This window comes from Protopterus annectens, chromosome 13.part0, assembly GCF_019279795.1.
Source record: "Protopterus annectens isolate FY-2018-M chromosome 13.part0, PAN1.0, whole genome shotgun sequence".
NCBI classification, from domain to species: domain Eukaryota; kingdom Metazoa; phylum Chordata; order Ceratodontiformes; family Protopteridae; genus Protopterus; species Protopterus annectens.
In genome coordinates, this window is record NC_056747.1 from 1177256110 (window position 1) to 1177263612 (window position 7503).

Below are 7503 nucleotides of genomic sequence, written 5' to 3' on the forward strand. Positions count from 1 at the left end.
AGTTTTTTTGAGACGGTCTGCGTAGGGCATCTGTTTGAGGCCGGTAATCCTCTTTGTGAGGTATTTCTGGTCTTTCCAGTTGTTGTAGATGACTTGTGAGGTACATATCAAAAGGGGCATTGTTCTCTATAATGGGTCTAATGAGTGACGAGTAGAGGGGAACAATGACCTCTTTTTTCCTGGATGAGAAACCTTTTGTGATGAGGTGTGCCACGTAGAAGGATTTCCTGACTAATGTGGTAATGTGATTATCAAAGGAGAGACTACTGTCCACCTGTGTCCCAAGGTCTCTTATCACACTTTCGGTGTTAAGTAGACTACCGCCTATGTGGAAGTTCATGGGTAAAGAGTTTTTACCAAAAGGGATGACAATGCACTTTTTGGCATTGAGCTTGAGGCCATAGCTTTGACACCAGGCCCTTTTGTAGGATGCCCACATTGTTAGGAGTTTTGATTATGGCTCCTAGTTTGCAGTCCTCTGCGAACTTCGTTAGCCAAAGACCTTCTGTGTTAGCCTGTACTTCTGAGAAGTAGATACCAAACAGGAGAGGACTCAGGACTGAGCCCTGTGGTACTCCACTTGTCACTGGTCTGAAGTTGGATATAGAGTCTGCTACTTTCACAGTGTGGGTTCTGTCAGTGAGCCACTTAGCAGCCCATCTTGTGACATAGGGATTTATACCTAGTTTACTGAGTTTATGGATGTTTTCTATAATATTATGTACTGTGACCAATGCTGATTCATATTTGGTTCATGTATCTTGAGCCTCTAACCTCTGTCATGGCTGAAACAGGTTCATGGTCCAGTCCATCCACTTTAATAAACAATAAATGTAGCATAGGGTGTTCAGTTTTCCTACAATAAAATTTGCAGTGTACATGAAATAGCAATTACTGTCTTAACATAAGAAAATCTGAATTATCTGTTATTAAATAAAGAACTTGGAGCACAACTTTCAGTGAAATGCAGCATTATTTATTTCTTTATTTCACTTAAAAAAAAGAAAAAACACTACACAGGAGCATGGCAAAGAGAGAGGTGGTGAAAGCTAAGGATAAGGCATATGGAGAGTTGCATGAAAGGTTGGACACTAAAGAGGAAGAAAAGGACCTGTATTGACTGGCTAGACAGAGGGACTGAGCTGGGAAAGATGTGCAACAGGCAAGGGTGATAAAGGACAGTGAGGGAAACGTACTCACAAGCGAGGAGAGTGTGTTGAGCAGATAGAAAGAGTACTCTGAGGGGCTGATGAATGAAGAGAATGAGAGAGAGAGAAGGTTGGATGATGTGAGGATAGTGAATCAGGAAGTGAAACAGATTAGCAAGGAGGAAGTATGGACAGCTATGAAGAGGATGAAGAATGGAAAGGCTGTTGGCCCAGATGACATACCAGTGGAAGCATGGAGGTGCTTAGGAGAAATGGCTGTGGAGTTCTTAACCAGATTGTTTAATGAAATCTTGGAAAGCCAGAGGATGCCTGAGGAGTGGAGAAAGTGTTTTGGTACCTATTTTTAATAATAAGGGTGATGTGCAGAGTTTTAGTAGCTTCAGAGGGATAAAACTGATCAATCACAGCTTGAAGTTATGGGAAAGTGTAGTGGAAGCTAGGTTAAGAAGGAAGGTTATAATTAGCAATCAGCAGTATGGTTTCATGCCAGGAAAGAGCACTACAGATGTGATGTTTACTCTGAGAGTGTTGATGGAGAAATGTAGAGAAGGTCAGAAGGAGTTGCACTGTGTCTTTGTTGACTTGGAGAAAGCATATGATAGGGTGCCTAGAAAGGAGTTGTGGTATTGTATGAGGAAGTCAGGAGTGGCAGAGAAGTATGTAAGAGTGGTACAGGATATGTATGAAGGTAGTGTGACAGTGGTGAAGTCTGCAGTGGGAGTGACAGATTTGTTTAAGGTGGAGGTGGGATTACATCAAGGATCAGCTCTGAGCCCTTTCTTATTTGCAATGGTGATGGACAGTTTGACAGATGAGATCAGACAGGAGGTCCCACGGACTATGATGTTTGCAGATGACATTGTGATCTGTAGTGAGAGTAGGGACCAGGTTGAGGATACCTTGGAGAGGTGGAGATATACTCTAGAGAGGAGAGGAATGAAAGTCAGCAGGACCAAGACAGAATATGTGTGTGTGAATGAGAGGGAGGATAGAGAAATGGTGAGGATGCAGGGAGTAGAGATGGTGGAGGTGGATGCGTTTAAGTACTTGAAATCAACAGTTCTGAGTAATGGTGAGTGTGGAAGAGAGTTGAAGAAGAGAGTACAGGCAGGGTGGTATGGGTGGAGAAGAGTGTCAGGAGTGATTTGTGACAGACTGGTACCAGTAAGAGTGAAAGGGAAGGTCTACAAGAGGGTAGTGAGACCATCTATGTTGTATGGGTTGGAGATGGTGGCATTGACAAAAAGGCAGGAGTCAGAGCTGGAAGTGGCAGAATAAAAGATGTTAAGATTTGCACTGGGTATGACAAGGATGGACAGGATTAGGAATCAGTATATTAGAGGGTGAGCTCAGGTTGGACGGTTTGGAGGCAAAGTCAGAGAGGCAAGATTGCGTTGGTTTGGACATGTGTTGAAGAGGGATGCTGGGTATATTGAGAAAAGGATGCTAAGGATGGAGCTGCCAGGGAAGAGGAAAAGAGGAAGGCCTAAGATAAGGTTTATGGACATGGTGAGAGAGGACATGCAGGTGGTTGGTTTGACAGAGCAACAGGTAGAGGACAGGAAGAAATGGAAACGGATGATCCGCTGTGGCGACCCCTAATGGGAACAGCTGAAAGAGAAGAAGAAGATAGGGCATAATCTGAATGCTTTCTGTCTTATAAGTAAAGCATATATTCGTGGAACCTTAGCTAGCTTATCAGTTGTAAGCAGGCACTGCCTACTTGGCAGTGCACTTGGCTCAGCCCTTTACAAAATCCATTTGACATAAGAGATCACTGTTGTTTCAGAGTGGCAGAATAGCTTAGTGGTAAAACTTTTCTTTCTCATAGTTCAGTGTTCAAGGATAAACCCTGCCCTCTGGTTTGTTTCAACGTGGAATTTGTTTTCCCCAATGTGTGCATGTTTTTATTAGGTACTGCAGTTTCCTTATACCTACACAGAAAAAAAATCTAATTTGAAAAGGACAGTCCAGTCTGTCCATATGGTATGCATTAATAATTGCTGCTGTGACTTACAAAGGATCAGAGATGGATCCATTAACTTGCCCACTAACAAATTTATAAATTAAATTTAAAAAGTGTCTGTCACAGTACAGGGTTAGAATATCTGGCTGGGTTTATAAATACATTTTTAATGTGCATTCTGTTTAATCATAGAGTCAAACTGTCAGTATGTTCTCTGGGTAGGGATTATCATTTCTCTTACTAAACAAGGGACTGTGGTGATTTTATTTATGTTATGACTTGTTTGACTGCTTTTCCACAGTTTGTAACAGTCCATTGCTTGAAAAGGGGCTTTATGGTTAAATTCTCTTAATGCTGAAATAAAATAAATAAAAATGACGCTGAACCTCAAACCTGTGAAGGGCTTAAAGCAGTTGCTGCCAGCTGGAAACCTTTCAGTGCCACCATGTATTGTGCTAATCACCCCCCTCTTTTCTACCAATTTAATGCATGATAGAGCAATGCAGAAGCATTGTGGTTGCAATACAACACAACCAGTTTTGTGAAGTGGAAAGCTAGGTTCAAGCAATGCCCGTAAATTACTCACATAAAAAAAAACAGTAGTTAACTTTTTACAAGCTTAGAACACTGGAGCATCTAGCTTGTAATCTGCTTTATTGTTTAATAGCTTTAAAACAGAAATATTTTTTGAGAGAAGGAGATTAGGGGCATAGTCAAGATGTTTGGAATTGCCCCTAACTTCCAGAATGTAACCCTCACTCCCTGAAATGTAAGCCCCCTTCAAACATCAGGCAAGGTATTTTGTGGAATACATATCATTTCATTACTAAAAAAAGTGTCCTGAAATGACAAACGTAAGCCTAAAAGAAAAAAAATCAAACTCATTTAGCAAACTGACATTCTGAGAAAAAAATATTTTAATAAAACATAATTTACTAAAACAAAACCAATGTCAAAACTACATTTTCTGTTTTTAAATTTCAACATGTCCTAGTGCACAAAAATGTCTAAAAAGGGAATGTTGCAATGTATATGGCATGCACCTGGCTATGCCCAATTCAGGAGGTTTGTCATGTGTTGCCATATGGCATGCACCTGGCTATGCCCAATTCAGGAGGCTTGTCATGTGTTACTATTTTCATACAGACAGCTCAAATGTTTAAAGAAATGTTGGTTTGCTAGCACTGGACAAAACCTACTTCTATTTTAATCCCAGCTTGATTCATTTTTAATGATGGGTTGAAAGGAGGCACATCAGGAAGGGAATCACTATTAAAGGTAAGCAGGGTTCAGATCTTTGATGTGGGGCAAAACCTACCTGTCTCTAAAAACAGTTCCTGTATAAGGGGATGCCAGATGGCATAAGGTACCATGTTATCCAGTGGAATTGCTATGGCAAATGCAAAAAGAGATGTAAGATGCTGTCTGGTTAGATTCTCAGCTATGGCGTCTTCTGCGTGGAGACATGCATGAATGGGCGTACCTTCGTTGAAGGTTATGTGTCAGGCCTGGCAAGCCGGTGCGTAAAAATCAACTGCCAATCATTAGCGGACTGGAGTTCTGCTGTGGCGACCCCTAACCGGAAAAAGCCGAAAGACACAAACAATCCTGGAATTGGATGACTGGCAACACTGCCCCACACTTAGTCACACAACCTTTAAAGCTAAAGATGTCTCTGTTTCTGAAGAGTATATTATAGATCAACTGTAAGAAATATCCCCTGAATCCTTCAGTGATGATTTGTGGAGGAAAACAGAATGAACTTAATGCTGCAGTTTGCCTTAACATTAGGATGTGATGCTCTTTACAATAAGAATCCTTGTCCAATTTATTTAATGTTTTCTTCATTTTAATATATTTCACATTGCCTATTCCTACTCCCCACCCCCTCTACTCAAGTAGAATATTCTATTTTAATTCTACTGCAGATGACAGCAAAACCTACAGTGAGATGACCCGCGGACATAAGAACTGACTGGCCCAGTCATGCGATTTTATATTAATATACATGTTGCTAAATTTAAGTAGCAGGAAATTCGGCACATATTTGTGTGTCCCCAAATATAGTTACAGAAGCCTACTGGTGAGTAACGATGTAACTAACATTTCTATAATATGAGCGGAATTATATTTTCAACATTTTCTAGCATTGTTCTATCGTTCTATAAAAGTATCAATTCAAACCATCCTGCTGCAGCTCGGAATTTCATCACATGACACCACAATCTCCCAATTTAAAGATCCAGTCACTGAATACAGACTTCACATTTACTGTTACTTTTCGTAATCCAACACTATTTATTAGAAACAAATGCCTCCAACAAAAATTTGTTAATAAATACTACGTCTGCATTAAATTTCATCTAACTAGGTAGGCACAGTCTTAAGAAAATGGTGAGCTCTGAAATACTTGTTTGAATCAGCAAAACGTGCTAGGTGACATTTGTCTGTTTACATGTATGTCATATAGTTTCCTCTCTGTCTGTCTGCAACTAATTATATGGTATATATTACACCACCTTCTTTTTACTATCATTTTTATACTCATTTGCCAACTTCTTTCACTCAGTGCAATCAACCACCACTAATGTTGACAGTTTAAGATTTAATTTGTAGCCTCAAAGGTCATAACTTAAAAAACAAACTTGAATCTGATGTGCTCAAAATAACAAAGAGCAGCTATACGAGCTGAATGGAGGCTACGGATAGAGCATGTACAATTTTTACTGAGCATGCTTGCTTAATAGTATAAGAACGGTTAGGGTTACGGGCTTCCATAATTTTAACTTTGCATCCTGTTTCTGAAGGACTGAAGTTCTGTTACATGATTCATCATTTCAAACCAGCTATGAGCTGCTAATGAACTTCATGGGTTTGATTCCCTCTGTTTCCACTGTCAAAACGTTTGGCTCTTACTGTCAGTTTACAAAACAATGCTCCTGTACGGACACTGAAAAGGACCACTTGGATCAGTGGGCTTAACCATTTAACAAATAAATAAAAATAATACATTTTTGAAAGACCTTTACAAATGAGACCAATATTATTAATAAAGCCAAGGAAGGTGGCTTTGAACAATTAATGTATATTGCACAGAAAAAAAGCATAATTTTGTGACCTTCTCTCAGCATACTTCTCAACTGTCCCAGATTTTGTAGAATGCTCCTGATTTTGCCTCCTATTTTTACCCTGTTCATTATAAACATAAAAGTTTTGATTTTCTGGTAAATTACTGAAATTATATTCAGTCAATAATGCCTGACATGAAGGAATCATGTATGTTAATGCAAAAACTTTTAAGTGAATTGGAGTAATAATCAAAATTGCCCCTGACTTTGGGCCTTTGTTCTACCCTTTATTTTTGGCGTTGTCCAAAATTCTTGCGCAAAGAATAATGTATGACTGTATCACCAGCTCTAAATTATTATATGTAGCATCATCTGCCCTACAAGCTGTAAAGGTATATATGATGCACATGAAATGCACTTACGACATTCAGCTTTTGAATACATGTTTAACTAGTCATCAAAAATCAATTATATGGAAAAGATAAGATGAACGACTAGCTGTAAGTGAAGAGTGCAAAATGCACATACTTATGGTAGATCATGTGACATAATCTCCATGAGTGACAAGTGAATGAACATTAATAGTATCATTATGGTAAATTTATTGCCACACTTACTACTGTTTTAGTTATTTATTTTTATTAGCTATTGACTAATATATTTATAATTACTGAGCAGTGGAGCTGTGTAAAACATATTGATTAAAAATTGCTGTGATATTCTGTTCTTGCTGTTACAACATTGAAAATTGCATTGTTTGCGTTATATTCATGTGTAAGGCGTTCTCTTTATATATGTGTGTATGTGTGTGTTTGCGCACGTGTATATATATCTCACACCTCATTGTGAACAACTACTTAAGTTGGTGATAATTTATTCTAATTGGGAAATCTTGTCCATCTGCCAACATACACAGCTTTCTGTCAGTTATATAAATAAGCTGTACTTTCACAGCGAGGGAGGTAGGGGAAAAGATTTTTTTAACCTTTGCTGGAGTCGAGGTAACATATGGTAAAAGCATATTTGGCTTTCCTCATACTGCCTTTCTTTAAATGGCGTGGGAACTGTAGAAGGACGTATTGCTTTACATGCCTGGCCTGTCACTCAGAATTGTATCAAACCTACTAAAATATTGGTTTGATCATGACTCTTGAAATATTCCATTATCATTACAACTACAATATGTCTTGCAATGCACCTTTTGTTGTGAATTATAATAATATACATCTTGCAAAGCAGCTTTTGTTATGAATAATAATCATTTTAGGAGCATGCATATTGGTTTTAGCTATCATTTTCA